Here is a 19527-nt window from a genome sequence, read left to right as displayed (position 1 = left end):
CCTCCCTCCCTCCCTCCCTCCCTTCCTTCCTTTCCTCCCCTCCTTCCTTCTTGTAGTGCTAGGGATAGAAGTTCATGATGGTCCCTAGCACCTACTCCATGAAGCTTGCAAGCTAAACAAGCACTCTTCCACTGAGCTATACCCCCAGACCAATGCAGAGCTCTTTGAAGGAGTGGTCATTATACCTGAGAAGGTGTTTATACCAACTTCTAAAAGGACATACTGTGCATCTTCCTCAGCTTTTCCAAGAGATCTAATTTCTTGGAGCCCAGGACCACAGTAATATTGAGACTTATAAGAAACAGGTATTAAATGAAATTTTGAGCCAGTGCACCTCATGGTAGGTCCCATGAAATCCGAGATGCTCAACCCATGGTTATTTCTCCATGACCTAAGGACACAGGCAGAATGAGACACACTGAGCAATGAGATGCACCCTCACTTTGACTCCATAACTCACGGAGTAGGGGCTATTATAACAGGAAGGGCCATGTGTAAGTTCTTGGAGAAAATTATTATTACCTCAGGCACCTATCACTGCCTGGCAATGTACTGTAAAATTATTTTTGTATATAATCTGCTTCCCTCCTTACATGGTATTCTCTCTTGCCTGCCTGTTCACCCTTGCACCTAGAACAATGATTATTGTCACATGATAAGTGCTTAATAAATATTTATTGACTAGCTACATAAATTTCCAGAGGAAACTTTAGAGATCAGTATCATCTTAAAGATTCAAAAGATGAAAATATGATAATTCCTACTGTACTGCAGTATGAGAGTGGACCACCATGAACTTAATTAACTGGCATTTCCAATTGTAACTTTTATTCCAAATACAGTGTTTTTTGTGTTTTGTTGTCTATTTGTTTTTGTGGTGGTTGGGATTGAACCCAGGGCCTCTGACATGCTAGTCAAGTGTTCTACCACTGATCTATAGCTCTAGCCTCCCAAATACAGTTTTTTACAAGAGCAAATCAATACCACTGACACTGGTAACACAGTTAATAATGTTAAATACTTTTATTTTCCCCCAGCCCAATAAATATAAATACCTAAGATAGGCTTTCACTTGTCAAGGACAATAGCACAATTTCACTGACCTACTACAGCTACACATCAACTATGTCACAGCACCATATCTGCTATACTAGATCTTGATCGTCTCATTACAGTAAGTCCCTGACTTATGAACAAGTTCTGTATGGGAGAACGTTAGTAAGTTAGATTCATTCTCAAGTCCAACAAAGTGAGTCTTAAACACCTTTTACACAAATACACAATGTATATTGTTTTGTGCTTCCTAGCAGTCCCCTCCACATCACCACTGCTTTTCCCCTTGCTTCTGGACATCCTAGGCTCTGACTGAGCACTGTACTACTATACACTATGGCACTGGACAGTAAGCACATAGCAGCATAACAGTGACAATGTCTGGCAGATACATAAGCTATCTCCACAATTTGTTTGCATCTACAAATGTTTGTAATGCAAGGTCTGTTTGTATCTTTGTTTTTTTGTTTTTGGTACCAGGGATCGAACTCAGGACCTTGTGCTTGCATGGCAGGTGCTGGAACCACTGAGCTAAATCCCCAGCCCTGTTTGTATGTTTGAAAGTTCACAACTCAAATGTTCCTAAATTGGGGACTTATAGAATCTCTTAAGACATTATTTTGTTTTGTTCTATTAATAAAATCATGCTTATAAAACTGTGCATCCATTAATTAGCTCTTCATGTCAAATTATCCCCAAATTTAGTGACTTGAACACAATTATTTATTTCTCATGGTGTTTGTGGGTTAAAAATTTAGACAGGGAAAAGGAGGGAAGGCTTACCTCTTGTTATGGTTTGTATCTAGATAACCCCACCCCAAGCCTCATGTAGTCATAGGTGGAGCTTTTTGGAGGTGGCTGGATCTAATGTGCATGATTCTGGGATTAAGGGTGTGTTAGTGGTATTATGGGTGTGTGATTACTAAATTAGTCCACTGACAGTTTAGAATAGTTCTGGGTGTGTATAGTAGGAAGACCTACCGTGGATGTCAGTGGTACCACCCAAAAGGCACATGGCCTGGAAGGGATAAAAAGGAGAGGCAAGCTGCTACTTCTGCTTGCTGCTGCTTCCTCCTTTGCTGTCTCCTGCCTGCTTGTCACCAACTATTTCTCCTGTGTAACACCCCCCTGCTATGCTACCCTGTGAGACAGCTGACTGTGGACTGAAACCTCTACAAACTGTGAGCCAAAATAAGCCTTTTCTCCTTTAACTTGTGAGTGTCAGGTATTTTGTCCCAGCAATGAAGAAAAGTAACTAAGACACCTCTATTCCTTGATAAATGTAGCCCCATTCTGGAAGGTCCAGCTGAAAGATGCCAAGGCTAAACCATCCCTCATGTCTAGCTATGAAGCTCATTGTGGGTTATCTGGGTCCCAGATGCATATGTGTGTGTGTGGGGGGGGTCAGTTTTAGTCATGGCAATCATGTAGCATCATTTTGTTTTACAATAGTCCCCCTTATATATGGTTTTACTTTCTCCAGTTTCAGTTACCCTCAGTCTATCATGGACTGAATTATTAAGTGGAAACTCTTAAAATAAACAATTAAGTTTTCAATTTGTGCTATTCTGAGTAGCATGATAAAATCTCACATCATCTTGTATCCCACCTGGGACATGAATCATCTTTGCCCAGAGTATCCATGTTATATGCGCTATCTGCCCATTAGGCTTGGTTATCAGATCCATTATTCAGGGTATTACAGTGCCTATGTTCAAGTAACCTTTATTTTATTTAATAAAATAAATAACTCTTATGGTCCCAATGCATAAGAGTTGTGATGCTGGCAACTAGGATATGCCAAAAGAAGCTGAAAAGTGCTTCCCTTAAGTGAAAAAGTCTAAGTACAATAAGATTATTTTGAGAGACCACATTCACATAATTTTTATTACAGTATATTATAATTATGCTTAATTTAGAAATTAAAACTTTACCACAGTTAGGTATAGGAAAAAGAACAGTGTATACAGGGTTTTGTACTAGCCATGGCTTCACGCATCCAGTAAGAATCTTGAAATGTATCCCTTCAGGATAAGGAGGGAGGTGCTATTGTACTTCATAGCTTGGAGCAATCATAAGCTTCCACAAAGATTAAGGAGAGGAAAACCAGATCCCCACCCTAAGAGATTAATAATTAATTACAGAATACAAATCTCATCAAGGTACACTTCTGCTTAAAACACCAGTTGGTTATGGCTCTATAGATACAAGACCTCCCAAAGGCCCTGAGGAACCAGGATCCTTTAATTTCCAGAGTTGAAGAAAAGCCACAGGGGCAGGAATATTGATGGTGGAAGGAAACAGTAGACTAAGATAGGATTGGAAGCTGTACAGGGACTGATATTACTTGGAGCTCCTGAGGCCAAATGAAGGATGGGGACCCATATCTATAAGGGCACAGTGAACTACTGAGTGTTTTAAGCAGAGGAGTAGCTTGATATATATTTTATGAAAATTGTTCATGCTATGCTAAGGAAAATGGGTTAGAATGGGACAAAATGGGTTGTGGAGGCACTTGGGGAACATTATAGGAGCCAAAATGGAGAAGTGGTAGTGGCAATGCCACTATCATCAGTAGGAGGTTAATGGACAGGACCTGACCGCTGAGTTTAAGGTATCAAGGAACATGGTCCAAGAGCCATATTTCTCAGTGGTGATGGTGGGTAGTTGGGTGAGTGGGGGTAGATTATACATTCTACTTTAGACATACGGAATTTGAGGGCTAGGTGAGATATCCAAGCTTGAGGGTTGAAAAGACCTGGAGCTCAAGAGGGATGGGTCTAGCCCCAAGACCAACAAGAGTCAAGACACACACTACAGTTAATGTTCCTTGATGAATGAGAATCCTAGAATTAGAGTGTAGCAAAAACCCAGGGCACATTCTGAGGACCCCAACATTTTAAGGGACAGGGAGAAATGGAACCAGCAAAGGTCCCAAGAAGGAGCAATGAAGGGTGAGGAGGAACAAATGGAGGTGAGAGTCACTGAGTCAAGGAAATGCTGTTTCTAGAGGAAGCAGTAAATGGAATGACTGTTTTAATCAGGATAATTATAATTTTCTCATAAGACTTGTGAGAGAATAAAATGAGATAACATATACCAAAAAACCTTAGTAATTTGTAGAAGCTTGTCAATGTTGGGTATTCTCTTTAGCAGGGGTTTAGGTGGGCCTGAGATAAAAGCTGAGGCAGAAGGCCAGGCTGCCCCTTCTAAAATAGCCTCCCAGCACCTAACACATCTAAATTGCTTCTGAAGTCACTTACCAGCATCTCATGCATCTAAAGAGAGAAGTAACAGTAATTTCTTAACATTCAGTACCAGGGAGCCTTTGATTCAATGCACCCTTAAGTTTTGGAAACCAGGAAAAATTCTGGTTTTTAAAACAAACAAACAAACAAACTTTACCAGGTTACCTTGGCCTAAAAATCCCTTCCAGGGAAGACCTACAAAACTATTTCATTCCATTGTTAGTGCAAATAACTGGGGTAGCTTCCATAGTAATGCAAAGGGGACAATTAAGTATAATTATGTTATCAGATTCTGTATGTAGAGTTTTTTTACTTCAGGGAGGAATCCAGAGCTGGGAAGGAGAGTGCGTGTTTGTGTTTGGGAGCTGGGGTAGGGAGTGAGGAAGGTTAGTCACCGAGGAATAAACAGAAGAGGCAAGATATACCCAAGGCAAATTTCAATGACTTCTCAGTTTCACAATTTTTCTTCAGCCAAGATCTGTTTATTTTTACATTTGTTTAGGAAAAAATCCCACAACTTTAGTGCAAGTGTACGTTATGCACATTCAGGGTAGCTGGTGCCATCCCCTACCTTAGCAGAACATATGCATTTCTCTCAAGTTTTCCATGGAAATGTATTCTTCTCTGGCAGGTGTAACAGGTTTCAACTACTTTTTCTTTAGGGTGTTGGCGGTGTGAGTGGACCTACGGGTTACTGTGCTGGACTAGTGGGAAAATTGTTCAAGTTGGACCTTTAGGAATGGTGCACTCAGGAATGTGCTGGGTTGTCATCAGTTACTTGTACTAGATGGGCAGGCAGGTCCCAAGCTAGAGTTTCCAGAACAGAACAGAGATCTAAGTGAGTGTCTTAGTTACTTTCCGATCACTGGACACAATAGCTGTTACTCACAACTTAAAGGAGAAGATTAGATGGTTCAATCCATACCTGGCTGATTCCAAGGCAGAAAGGACATGGTGAAAGGGTCATAGCAGCCAGAAAGCAGAAGAGAGAAGGGAGGAACCAGGGAGGAAGATACACCCTTCCAGGTTACATTCTCAGTGACCTACCTCCAACTAGGCTCCACCTCCTAACAGTAAGTCAGCTTGAGTGATCCCATGATCGAATCACATTAGATCTAAACCATAACAGTAAGTATGGTCCTTTCTTCCATATCATTCTTACTATAAGAATAGTAAAGGAAGCTTTTGTAGACTGGCAGCTCATCAACTCAGCCTGGTAGCATCACAGCACAGGCAGCAGGGCTGTCCTTGGGCAATGAGGGTGAGAAAAGCCCCAACTGAGGGCTGGAAGGTGGCTGAGTCTCCATTTGTGTCATTTGTCATGCCTCTGAGGGTGGGTCACTGTCATCTGCGCAGTCAGGTTTCTATTACATGAAGTGTTCATTTCTGGGGGCCATCTATACCCCTGCAGAGTATTAAATCCACAAAGCTATCTATTACAATGGGGTTCTGAGTAATTAACTGAAGGTGGCCCTTTAATTCAACTCAACTAGCTTTGTACTTACCACCCACCCACCATGTGCATTCTCACTGTAAGCCAGAGAACCAGAGCAGTCCCCACCCTCAAGGGTGCAGCAGAGTTCCATTAGCAGATGTTGGGCTCAACTGGCAACTCCTCTCCCCTAAATCACAGTTCCTCCACATAGCCTCTCTCCCCATGATCCATCCACAGCTCCTGGACTGGAGATAGAATTTCTAAGAAGTTCCAGAGGGTCTCAGGCTCATCCTGGCCGCTGGTCCACTTCTTGCCCAAGTCTATTCTGGTAACCAGATGCTATGGCTGCCTTCTTTTGTCTCAGCAGTGCTTGCCTCGAATGTTGCTTGGTGTCTATAGGAAAAGTTCCAATTTTCTTTGTCAGGGCTACATTATCTCCCCATACCACTCTGGCATGAACTCCATAGCCCCATATTACATCCTAGGATCCCAGTGTCAACTTGGCCCATCCCCGACTGTCACACCCCTGCTTTGCCTGTAGACTGAACTCCCAACATTTGTAGCAAGGTCTATACCCACAGAGTATGTGCCTGCTCTCCTGTCCCCAGTTCTAGTGAACAGACCTAATTCTAGAATTTCAGTCTTATCTTACTTCAGTTAATCACAGCTACTTTTTGACTATGTTATAAGGGAGTAAGAAAATTTTAAAAAATGCAAAACAGTGCATAAGTGTGCAGTGGTGAGGCACAGAGACACATAGTAAATACAACTGAATGAATTCAAAATGGGAAGACAATGGGAACTGGACTTGAAGGTGTGTTATGGTAGAAGAGTTCATCAACCACTCATGAAGGCACATTGTCATGATGTAGTAGTAAGGAAACAAAAAGGGGAGGAAGAACAGAAAAAGCTGAGGTACTAAAGCTAAAGAACAAAAAACAAAGTGGCTGGCAGCTGTGCACTAAATTCCAAATAAATGAAAGAAATAATTTCACCACTGGTTGGAGGAATTTTGGACTTATGGACACTTGAAACACAAGATCAAAATCAAATTCATCAGCCTTTCTCTAAGTTTTCTCATTTGTTTATACCATCAGCCATCCAGACCAGAAATCTACTGAAGGCTAAGAACTGGAAGATTGAGCATGAAATAGAACACATTATTGCAAAGCAGGTGGCTAATTTTGCAAAGAGACTAGGCTCTGAGGAATAAAGTTCCAACAGGTTACAGATAATCCTGTATGAATGCAGCTTCTTAAAGTTGCTAAGCAGTTGGCAGTGCTGGCCTTGTCAGGTAGGGCTGGCCAGTGGTAGATTCTGCTAGGTACATGAAGTACGCCCCTCTTGAGTCATAACACTAGCTGATTCTGTTGTGTGCATGAGATGTGGAGGGGGTATCATGGCCTCCAGCAGGCCTGCAGCCTTAATCTCTTTAAATTTCAGGTCATTGCACCTTTATGTCCTTACCCTTCCCTGATGCCTCTGCCACCATAGTGTTTGGTTTGCAGCTCTCATCTGTTTATTAGTCTGTCTTCCTCTCTTGGACTGTGAGAACTGGAGAGTAGTTACTATATCTTATTTCTCCTTGTATGTCCATGAGTTATTATAATCTTGACATGCAGCAGGTATTTAAGAAGTGAAAGTGAAGCCCTATAAGTGTTTCTTCACAAATTATATCATTATCTTCACATCATCTATGTCTGTGAATAAATGGTGTATGTTTTAAACTCACAACTCCCCAAAACCAGCGATCCCAAGCATTTGACTTTAGCTCTTCAATGATCCTGGATGGTAATGGCAGAGAATTTTATAGGACAGGGTTAATAATAAAACTTATTTTCTTCCTCTTTAGCCCTATTTCAGCCTGTCCTGTTTATCAAATAATTGAGCATTCAGTTTTGTAACTCATCAGTTCTTGTATATTCATTTTCTGGGAAAACGTGGAGAACATATTTGCAAATGGAAAATAATTTTCCTATGTTCTTTTCTCCCTTTTTGGCACATGAAGAAACTAACTGTTCTGACAAACTCAGTATCTCTTGCTTTGTGGACTGCCTTGCCCAGTATTTATCTTCAGCAATTTCACTGCAGTTTTTTGCACAAAAATACATTTCTTCACATTTAAGAAGCACAAATTATTGCTCCCACTTTCAAAAGAGATGTGGTGTTTCCAGATTTAGAAAGACATTTCCAGTGGCCAAGCTCTGTCAGACCCTGCCTTGGCTTAACAAGGAATGTTTCTTGAAAAAAGAAAGTAAAAGAAAAAAAAAAGAAAGACAGAAAAAAAAAGTAAAGCCCCCAAATTATTTAAGTATCTTTCAGTTTAGTTTTGAGGCCAGGAAGTCAGTAATGTAAAAATCTAGAGAATAGAGTTTGGGTTGAGGACTTGGTTTCAACTACCAAATGCTGTGCATGCTTCTCACAGGTTGGGTAAGCCTGTTTCCTTATGAGTGTAATGAGAAGGTTGAGCTCTATGGTCTTTAGAGTATGTCCTGGTTCTAAAGTTCTGTGATTCAATGGATTATTCTCTTCTGTTGTCACCTAATTTTGGATGTGTGTACTCTCTCTGCAAGGGAAGCAGACTGTTTTATTGCACTGCAATGGCCACTGACAATGGGAATATATTGTTAGACAATTTTTCACTCCATTGAGGCCATGAAGAATTACAAATGGTTAACACTAAGGCAGGAAATAAAGCCCTTGGATTTGGGAAAGACTTCTTCTCTCTTGGAACCGAACTGACTACTCATGAAAGATGTTTGGTTTGGGGTACATCTAGTAGCTATCATACACAGAATCTCTACTGCCTGGTCACTCTAATTCTATGACATTTCTAGATTTGGAGTACATGAATGTTTCCCTAAAGATTTATAACACTTGATGACAGAAGCACTCAAAAGGTGATGTGGCAATGGGGAACAAAGTGTTCTTATCCTCCTTGTACTCTCAGATACCACACCGTCTTAGTCACTTTCTCATCACTGGGACAAAATACCTGACACCTGCAATTTAAAGGAGGAGAGGTTTATTTTGCCTCATGTTTTTAGTCCACAGTCAGCTGGCTCCAAGGTAAGGCATGGTGGAAGGGCCCACGGGGAGGAAAGCTGCTCATATCATGATGGCGAAGAAGCAGAGAGAAAAGAGAGGAGTTGGGGAGGGAGATAGTTTACTCTTCCAGATCACATGCCCAATGACCTGCCTCTTACTACCAGACCCGACCTCCTAAAAGCAAGTCAGCTATTGCCCTGATGATTCAATCACCTTCCAAAAGCCCTGTCTATGAGTGCACAAGACCTTTGGGGAACATTCTTGATCTAAACCACAACAACTGGCAGTGAAGGTCAGACTCTGTGGTTCTTAGTCCACAAGGCCAGCTAGTATCAGGCCACTGGTTTTGGTGCAAGGTGGGTACACTAACCTCAACTCTTTCTGTCATGGACCTCGGCCACCATAGTATTTCTTTTTTTTCTAAGTTTTTTTTTTGGTACCAGGGATCAAATTTGGGACCTTGTGCTTGCAAGGCAGGCGGCGGAACCACTGAGCTAAATCCCCAGCCCTGTTTGTATGTTTGATGTGTTAAATGATATTGAAGGGTACATAAGAATAGGGCCATTTCTTTATTTGGAGGTTTTGATTTTATTTCATTTCTGAGTAGATGGCAACTAATCTGGCAACTGATCTAACTTCTTTTTTTTTTTCTTTTCATTCTTCCTTTCCACACTCAACTTTCTCCTCTTTATAATCTTATTATTGCAATTTTAAAAAACAATGGTCAAGGGAAAGAAAGCTGGGTTTGAAAGTGGCTAGTCAATTTCTATATTGAACCTGGGAAACTTCCTTTGTATGTCCCCCTAGAAACACACCTTGAGCCCTCAGATGGTGAGCAGGTAAAAACTCCAAGACACACCAAATTTTGGTCTAATAGAGTATTCAGAGGGCTGAGTCATTTGAAGTCTTAGGGTTGCATGAGCAACTTTACAAACAGCTTTCCAAGTGCAGACTTTTTTTCTTCTGACTTACCTACTACTGTATAATAAACTATTATAAAATTAGTGACTTGAAATGACAGTCATTATATTTAACTATTTTGGGGGTCAGGCATTCAGCATATCTCAGTCAGCTGATTATTCTGTTCCACATGGTATTACCTGGGACTGTTCAGTGGTATTCAGTTGCTGCTGGTCTGGTCTGGAGAATCCAAAATGTTTTTCTTCACATTTCTGGCACTTTAATGGGAATGTCTCCAGTTGGAAGGCCAGCTTGGCTGGTTCCTCTTTCTGTCCATTAGTTTCATGGCTTCAGTATGTGATCTGTCCAAAGAAGCAACAAAGTGTCATCCCCTCCTCTTCCCCAAGCAATCTACAACTGAGCTACATCTCCAGACTAGTGAGACAGGATCTCACTAAATTGCCCAGCTAGGCTCAAACCAAGATACAGTACTCCTGCCTCTGCCTCTCCCATAGCTGGGATTATAGTCATCCATCACCATCTCCAGTTTGCTTGTTCTTTTAAAGGCTAGCCACAGAACTAGCATAGCTTTCCCCAGACTGTACTCTACTAGGATAGTTCAAAATCAAGGGGAGCGGAAATGGAGCCCACTTCAGTATGGGGTAAGTATTAAAGAATTTGCAGCCATCTTTAACCAATTATAGAGGCACACAGGTACCCACAGCTGGGACTGCCCTCTACTGGAAATCAAGTGAGTGAGGGACTATCATTCTATATGCCAGTAGTGGCAAACCTTCAGCACACATGCCACAATGGGCTGTTTATATCATTGAAAAATCTAAAAGATTTGCCATCACTGCACATGGCAAGGATACCCAGTGCAGAAACATTTGAGTCCACAGATTGAAAACTGACTACCCTGATGGGATGAAGCAGTCTGTATGCCATTAGATACTACACTAACATCTGCAGAAGGTTCTGCTTCTACTAGCTAAAGTTAACAAGAATTTTTAGTGTAATCCCTGGTATTAGACTCCTGGATGATTTTCATTTTGATCCTTGAACAATGTTTCCTCCTTTTGGCAGAGGCAGACAGACGACTGGGTCCTGAGCCTGAAGCATTCTTCAATGTGACCTTGACTCTTGCATTTTATACTGCTAAATTCAACCAAGGTTTTGATAAAAATTGACATAAGTACTCCCAACTACAGCATGGCAGATATACTATACATTATCTCTAATCCTGCCAGTAACTCTGTTAGTTCCATATGCTAGCCTCATTTCACAAATGAGGGAACAGTAGCTGAGAAAGGTTAAGGAGCCAGTTTGAGGTCACACAGAAAGAGGAACACATGATTTTGAGCTAAGACCTACTTGGCTCCAAAACTTCTTTCGACTACTCCATGTGATCTTTGTAAAATAAGAGAACCTTGAAAAACATCCTTAGTGTACTTCCTCAGAAAGCACCCAATCCAATAAGGATGGAATGAACAGCCAGCAAGACCCACAGCTCAGTATTGTACTCCCCATATCCCAGTCAAATTAACATAAAATTAATCAACAAAACCTGCCATGTGCAAAACATCATCCACAAAACTCCAGAGCAGTGGTGGTGAACTGATGGCATGCGTGCCACAGTGGGCACGCAGAACCCTCTCTTAGCACGGGAGTCAAAAGTATATATATATTTTTTCTAAACTAAAACCTCAAAATGTAGGTTTAATTGCAGTTTGGGCACTGATTTTCTAAGAGGTTCGCCATCACTGTTCTAAGGTCTTGTTTCTCCAGGTGCAATGTCTCTTGCAGTTCTAACTGCTACAATTGTAGACAAATACAACTTATTTCATTTTAACCTTCCCTTGAGAACTAGGGACAGAAATATTTCCTCAGAACAACAAAAAGGTACCTGGAATGTCATACGAAGAGTGGGAAGTTCATTTTCCCTCTCCTGTCTGTGCGCAGCAATCTTCCGGGTTCTGTATGGTGGTGGAAGCAGCAGCCCATTGAGCCAGAGACCAACACTTCTGGGCATATGGAACCCAAGAGCGGAAAGCTTGCTGCGTTTCTCGGAAACTTCAGCTAAGGAAGGGCAGCCTCTGGAAAGTGAAGAAATGGCACACTCACGGGATGAGGCGGGAAATGCCATAGAGCCGGGGAGTCCAGCACCTGCCTAGGCCACACTGTGTACCGGAAGCAGTTTGCGTCCCCGAATAAACTTAGATACAAGTCCAGTAAAAACCAGAGGTTAGCTGACTTCTGAAGTACATGTACCCAAGTTTCCCTAGTCCTAGAGCTATGCCCTTAGCCTCTTGGGCCTTCTCACGTCTCTCATCTCAGTTTCTTTCTTTCTCTCTTTCTCTCTTCGTACCAGGGATCGAAAACCGGTCCTTGCGCTTGGGTAGCAGGTGGCGAAACCACTGAGCTAAATCCCTGGGCCTCTCGCCTCACTTTCTGTTCCTGTCTTTCTCCAAGAGAAGTCCTTCTGGTGGTTTTGTCTCAGTCCTTCCGGTTCTGCTGAGTCGGCAGGCACGCGTCCCGCTGAGGGTTTCTCTGCACATGCGCCCTAGTACAGCTACCCCTTGAGGAAGGCCTTAGGTATTTTCCTCAAGGGCTGCCACGGTTGGTAGTGTTTACTCCACTGATCACATTCACTCTGTGGGTGTTTATTTACTGTTTACCTAGTCATGGTAAATCAATCAATCACATATTTCTCCATTTTTATTTCTCAAAAGATGACCCCGTTCCATTGTAAGTACATATTCTTGACCATCCTTATAGTGTTCTTAGTGACAGAATTGCTTCTCAGTTCTTATTCTTTCTCTTCATAATAAATGTGAACAAAGCTTTTAGTATATTGCATTATTATTTGATATTATATCTCTTGAACTTTATCCCACCTGCTAGTACTGGGGATTGAAGCCAGGGCCTCAGTAATGCTAGGCAAATGCTCGACCATTGTGCCCCATCTCTCCCACCTTGATATTATATCTCAAACAGCTATTTTTATATTTGTAATAAACAAGAATTAATGGATGATTTTGAAAGAAATTCTTACTAGAATTGACTCAGAGATTTTTTTTTTTTTTTTTTTGGTACCGGTGATCGAACTCCGGTCCTTGCGCTTGCGCAGCAAGCGGCGAAACCACTGAGCTAAATCCCCAGCCCTAGAGATTGTTAAAAACCCCAGCCGTGGAAGAAATTGACAATGCCGCCATGAATTACATAGGCTCAGATCATTCAAAAAATTACTGATTTTAAACCCTCAAGGAAGAAATTATTCTGTTGCTGTTTAATCCAGGGCATAAAGGAAAAATCCTTACTTTATGAGGCCAGCATATCGTTGGCACCAAAACATAGAAATCGTGCATATGTACCACACATCCCATGAAACTGTTCACCCACCCACCCCCACATCACACAAATACAGACACACCACACATATATACCACACACTATTCACACACACACATACTCCACATACCTCACTCTACACAATTACAAACATGCCTCATACACATACACCACCCATTTATCACACACACATATACTCAGACTATATCCATACCACATACATGTACACACACCACTGCACAAATACAAACATATCTATACCACACCCATACCTATACATACAGTGTACACCTCACCCATACCTGTACACCAGAGACACCTCCCAGAATATTCTAGCCTTTAAATATAACATAAAAGTCCTAATAAAATTTTTAATAAATAGAATCCAATAGTCTGTGAAAAAATACACTATGACAAGGAGAAACTCATTTCAAGGTGATTCAATTTTAGAACAAGCTATTAGTATAATTGACCATCTAAATAGTCAAAGGAAAATAAAGTTTTATTACCTTCCAAGATATAGAAAAGAAGTGTAATAAATTTGAACATCCATTCATAGTAAATAGCAAAAGCTAACATTTATTTTGTCTTTATTATGTACTGGGCACTGTCTAACAAGCTTTGTGTGCATTTTCTCATTTAGTCCTCATCATCACCCAACAAGGGAGGTACTATTGTCTTTGTTTAATGGATGAAGACACTAAACCTGCAAGGGTAAGAGTCTTGCCACAAGTGGGTCACAAATCTAAGAAGTGGATCACATATCTAAGAAGTGGATCACATATAGGTATTTAGTGACATGTTTCTTATGACTGTGCCAAAACAGGAATGTATAAATACTCCTGTAATAGAAATATTTATTCCAAGTCATCATGACTAACAGGAAAACATCATGACTAACAGCAAAACAATGAAAATGTTTCCACTGAAATCAGGAATAAAACAAGAATGTCCACTATTGCTGCTATTAGCTAACATTTTTTATGAAGAATCTAGCTAATGCAATTAGATAAGACAACCAGTAAAAGGTATAAATATTTTAAGAAAGAAGGCAAAATTATATTACTGCATGTGATATAACAATACACCTGAAACTTAAACAACTGCAAAGCTGTTAGAAACAATACAGAATTCAGGGAGGTATCCAGTCACATATTTAATATTTTTAAAAACATCAACAACTGGGCCGGGATTTAGCTCAATGGCACCTCGCCTACCTGGCAAGCGCTAAGTCCTGAGTTTGATCCCCGGGACCCAAAAATAAATAAATAAATAAATAAATAAATAAATAAATAAATGACAACTTTCATGCATACAAAATTGCAATTACTGGAAGAAAATATCTTGTTCACAGTTGTAATTAATAAATGAAATAGTTAATAACTTGTACTATATGAAGGAAAAGATAATATTGAGAGACATAAAAGATTCAAATTCATGAAAAGTTCCATTTTTTAGTAAAATATAAAGTGACAATTTTGTCTTCATTATAGATTTAATGTTATTCCATCAAAATACTAACATAACTCTTTAAAGAACCTGACAAAATTTAGACATCACCTAGAGGAATAAACTTGTGAAAATAGGAAAACAATGAAAAGTAAAGGAGGAAAACAAACTCCAATAGATATTAGGGTAGGTTAGGAAGTTATAGTAACTGTTCCACTATGACTCAAGATCAGAAGAGTCTGACAGGCCAATGCAACAGAAGAGGTGGCCCAGAGATGAACATCCAAATGGGTAGCAACTTACACATGATGCAAAATGCAGTGTAGGTATCATTTCCAATGTTTGGGAAAAAGAATTCAAAAGATGATTTGTGACAACTAATAGCTATTGGGAAAAATAAGAATACTGAACCATCATCTTCCTCCTTACACTAAAATACATATCAAAAGAATAAAAAATAAATGTATAAATGAAGTCATAGATCCATTAGAGGAAAATGTGGGTGTATATTTTTATAATCTTGTGTTGGGTAAGGCCTAAGAATGAAAATTCCTAGGGTCTAAAAAGAGGTAACTACATAAAATACTAAATTTCTGTGTAGTAAAAAAAAATAAGTAAAAGATAAATTGGAAGAAAAGTACATATATCATAAGCAAAGAGCTTGACAAAATCTACCTAGAAATTGATAAGAAAAAGATCAACAGTGCAATAGAAAAATGGGCAAAAGGCACTAGAGTATATCACAGAGGAAATCAGTAAAAGAGAAAGTCTGCTCTATTTCACTAATAGTTAAGCAAAAATGAAATAATAATGAGTTATGCATTTTTGCCTATCAGATTAGGAAATAAAAAATTGATAAGGGCTGGGGATTTAGCCTGCCTCACAGTGCAAGGTCCTGAGTTTGATCCCCAGTACCAAAAAAAAAAAAAAAATTGATAATATCCAGTGTAAATGAGAAAGTTAGACTCTGGTGCTCTTATAAATTGTTAATGATAATATAAATTGGCATAATGTTTCTGAAATTTTTTAAAGCTTTTACCAGTTGAAGATTTTTGAGTTAAATTGTGTCCCCCCCACTCTGTTCCCACACACACACACACACACACAAATATATATATATATATGTTGAAATGCTAACTCCCAGTATGTCTGAATGTAACCTTATTTGGAAATAAGGCTTTTGCAAATGTAATTAGTTAAAATGAGGTCATATTGGAATGGGGTAGGCCTCTAATCCAATGTAACTGCTGTCCTTATCAGATTGTAAAGGCAGAGACACAGAGGGAGAGCACTATGTGATGTTGAAAGCAGAGATTGGAGTTATGCAGTTTTGAGGTAGGTGTTATAGTCAGGGTTTTGGCAAGGGATTACATTTAATACAGGACACACAATTTATAGGATTATTTTATGATATTTACCCAAAAAGTCAAATACAGAGGAGTGCGAGAGATTAGCCACACACTGGAGGTCCAGAGAATCGAGCCAAGGGCCTGGATCTCACAGCAATGTCCCACACAAGTCCAGCTGAAGGCCTAGAGTGCAAGGCAATGTCCTCCACAAGTCCAGCTAGTAACCTAGAGCCCAAGGCAATGTCTCATGCTTGTCCATATTGGGAATCTGCACCCAGAAGGCCCAAAGGCCAGTGGTGGAAGCCAGAAAACCTACACTGGTGGAATGAAGGATTTATGCCACTAGGCTGAGGGATATACATTGGATCCAGGAAGTGATGCTCCTGGTGAAGATCAGTGCTCCCCTGACAAGAGCACTAGCCATTTCCAGTGATAGCGAGGACCTGAGCTCCTCTTCTGATAACAGCCAAGTTTGCATCAGGAAAACCAGCCACAGCAAGCTTCTAGAAAGTCAGTTGCCTCCATCTTCTCCTCTAGTTCTCTTTTTATGCTATTGGCAACAATCCTCAGGTGGATCTTCCATGCCCAAACCAGGCTGATTCACTTCAGCTGGGTGTTACAAGTTGACCATTAGTTAATCCACCACAGTAGGGAATGTCAAAAATTGCCAGGAAACTATCAAAACTAGGAAAAGGTAAGAAAGGGTATCCCTAAAGTTTTCAGAGGCAGCTTGGTCCTGCAGATACCTTAATTTTGGACTTCTAGCCTTCAGAAGTGTCAGAGAATTTTCATTAAGCCATCCAGTTTGTAATAATTTATTATAGAAGCTCTAGGAAACTAATACAATACAAAGATCAAATTCTACCTCTAAGAATTTGTTCCACCCAAATACTCATTTAATTATACATATTCAAAGGCAGTCATTTCATTCTTTTACTTTAATTTTGACAAACTGGATATTATACAAATATCCAGAGAACTGTTTAAATAAACTGTAATACTTTTTAATGGATATACTAAGGTGTAGTTAAAAGCAGTGAAAATGGTCTGAAGTTTATGAGAAATTTAATATAAACTAGTAAGTTGAAAGACCAAGTTGTAAGGCACAAATAGATATCAAATCTATGTCTTTAAAAGTCATAATAACATGCTAGTATGTAGATAGAGAAAAAATTGATATACTTTTCACAAGTAGTTATTTAGGGTTAGGGAGGGGAGAATGTGAAGAGCTTTTGTTTTCCACATCATACATACTTATAAAATTTGACAATTTTCAAAACTGGCACATATATATACTTTTATCATTAGAAAAAGTACATTGTTTTATTATAAATTCTTCACCTTCCTCTCCTGAGTTTTTGTTGTTTTTGTGGTACTGGTGATTGAACCCAGGGCCCTGCACATGCTAGTCAAGTGCTCTACCACTGAGCTCCACCCCTGGCCCTCCTAAGTTTTTAAATCATCCTCACTGGAACAGCAGTGATTATCTCTTCCCTTTCCAGAATTTAGCTTTCTAACAACCTCCCCATACAGCAAGTTGGCAAGAGTAAGAAAACTGGAGAGAACACATAATATCCCTATTTGCTGGCCCTATGTCCACCCTCAGAGTCTTTATCTTTACTTTACACTCCATATGGACACCCTTGTTTCTCTAATTTCCATGAATGTAGCAGTTTAGAAGAGAGAAATGGAATTGCTGGTGGCAGGTACACTGACAACAAAGGGACATTTTCAGAAAAAATTATTTTAAAACCACTGCAAGTATTACATATATAAAAATCTGGGTCATTATATATAAAAATAAATTATCTTCTCAGCAACCTCTGAGGTCATTTTTCTGTTACAAGTCAATGTCATAAACTATCATTTTTACGACTCAGTGTAGAATTTTAAAAATTATGTCCATTGTTTAAAAACCAAGGGAAGACTATGATATATTTGATTGAGATTTCCATTTGAAATGGTTAAAAGTAAATGTTTAGGGCTTAAAGAAAGAAATGCTCAGTTATCTGGGAAATTTCCACTGCCCAGAAAGATTAATCATCCAAGGGTTCCGGATAATCAAGATTTTTCTCTCTTCTTTCCTTCCTGGAGCATTTAATCCAGGCCACCCACAGCCTACAGTTTTAGAAGTCCCCAGTTGAGCAATTTTCTCACTAGCAAAATAAACAGGGAGGAGACCAGCCCCAGGAGTGTGGGGTGCCAGGTGTGGCTTCGCTTGTAGCCCTGCCCTTGAGGTCCAGGGAGCTGTGAAGAGGCAGAGAGGAGAGGCCCCCACTGTGAACTCTCCACCTCTCACACAGATTGCCCACCCCTAGCTAAGCCCAGAAATGGCTGGTCAGGTTGTAAAGCAAATAATGCTTATTAAGCCTAATTACTATGTAGCACAAAATGATTAAACAAATCATGAAGAGTCAGATCAGTTTTGCCATAAGTGCTTCTTAACTTCAGGAATGGCTTGGCAGTTCAAATATGCTCAGCTTTCAGAATTCATTGTTTCTGGAAAGCAGGCTGCTTTAACCACTTCCCATTAGGGAAAAAAAAGGAGGGAGAAAGTGAGAGAGGGCAAGGCGGAAAGAGGGAGAGGGAGTCAGGGAGACTTGATTGGGAGGATAGGGAAAAGAAGAACACTCCATAAGAATGTATCTTTATCAGAATTTATTTTTACAAAGTATGGCCACAGCAGCTTAGTTGAAATCCCTGTAATCAGGCCAAAATGCCTGTGCTACACTCTATTCTGTCCTTGTTCTAGAACTGAAGCTAAGATTTAAGTCAGGCTGAAAGTTACTGTGCAGTACACTTTTTCTTCTCTCTCTCTCTCTCTCTCTCTCTCTCTCTCTCTCCTCTTTTAAAAAAGCTGGTAACCAACATTAAAGACATTGTGGTTGGTATCCTTATAACTAAAATATAGCTTCATTTCTGCTCATGGAAATATGTAGTCAATTAGCAATAATGTGGTCCAGATTCCCTTTGATATTCTAAAATAAAAACATTCCAAGTTATTTACTTGAGAAGAGTCATTTCTAAGCACGCCCAGTAGCTGCTGTTTTTAATAATGCTGCTTTTAATGGGTGTGGGGCATTGAGGGGGGCGCTTAAAGTTTTGAACTATTATCACTGGATTTTTGGAGTAATAATCACAAGAGTTTACATTTAGATACAATTATTGAGGTTCATCATGCATATTTAACAATTTTTGTACTACTTTCTCTTTTCAGACAAAGTGAAAGGGGAGTAAAAAGCAACCAGAGAAAAGAAGCAGATGGGGAAACCGCTTGTGAGAATGCCTTGTTCTGCAAAACCTTATCACAGGGGCAGCAAGGGGAGCTGCCTTCTATGTGACCTTACCTGAGTAGTTCCCAAATCCTTGTTCTTGGACATGGGAGGGCTGGATGCCCAAAAATCTCCTGAGGAACATGAATTACAAAACCCAAGAAAAACAGAACCCCTGGCTTCACTCTGATTTGGAGGGATAAAGTGGGGTGTAGCAGGGTTAGCAAGTCTTAGTCCAATGGACCAGTGTCTTAGTCTATTTTGGGCTGCTATCATAGAATACTCGACCCTGGCTAATTTATGCAGAACAGAGATTCGTTTCTTACAGTTCTGCAGACTGGGAAGTTCAAGGGTGAGGAGCCTGCATCTTCTAAGGAACTTCTCGCTACATCTTTGGATGGTAGAAGCAGAAGACAAGACTG

The 19527-nt window shown here is 40.1% G+C and overlaps 2 long non-coding RNA genes across 2 annotated transcripts in view; one reads left to right on the top strand and one right to left on the bottom strand.

Moving 5' to 3' along the window:
- Positions 1 to 11721, bottom strand: part of LOC110347981 (uncharacterized) — a 23325-nt gene extending 11604 nt beyond the window's left edge. The window contains exons 1-2 of the long non-coding RNA XR_002392945.2: positions 11591 to 11721; positions 9885 to 10046 (exon numbers count right to left, since the gene is read on the bottom strand). This is a non-coding gene — a long non-coding RNA (uncharacterized LOC110347981). The remainder of the gene's footprint in view (positions 1 to 9884; positions 10047 to 11590) is intronic.
- LOC110347980 (uncharacterized) lies at positions 10634 to 19527 on the top strand. Its single transcript, XR_002392940.2, has 5 exons — positions 10634 to 10857; positions 11647 to 11928; positions 13679 to 13822; positions 15745 to 15819; positions 19051 to 19527. It is a non-coding gene; the product is annotated as an uncharacterized LOC110347980 (long non-coding RNA).

Source organism: Heterocephalus glaber, unplaced genomic scaffold (assembly GCF_053883595.1).
Source record: "Heterocephalus glaber isolate CG9 unplaced genomic scaffold, H.glaber_assembly_v1.0 deba00001457, whole genome shotgun sequence".
Taxonomy (NCBI): Eukaryota; Metazoa; Chordata; class Mammalia; order Rodentia; family Bathyergidae; genus Heterocephalus; species Heterocephalus glaber.
The sequence above is the reverse complement of the archived record's forward strand: the minus strand, read 5'-3'. Positions and strand labels throughout refer to the sequence as shown.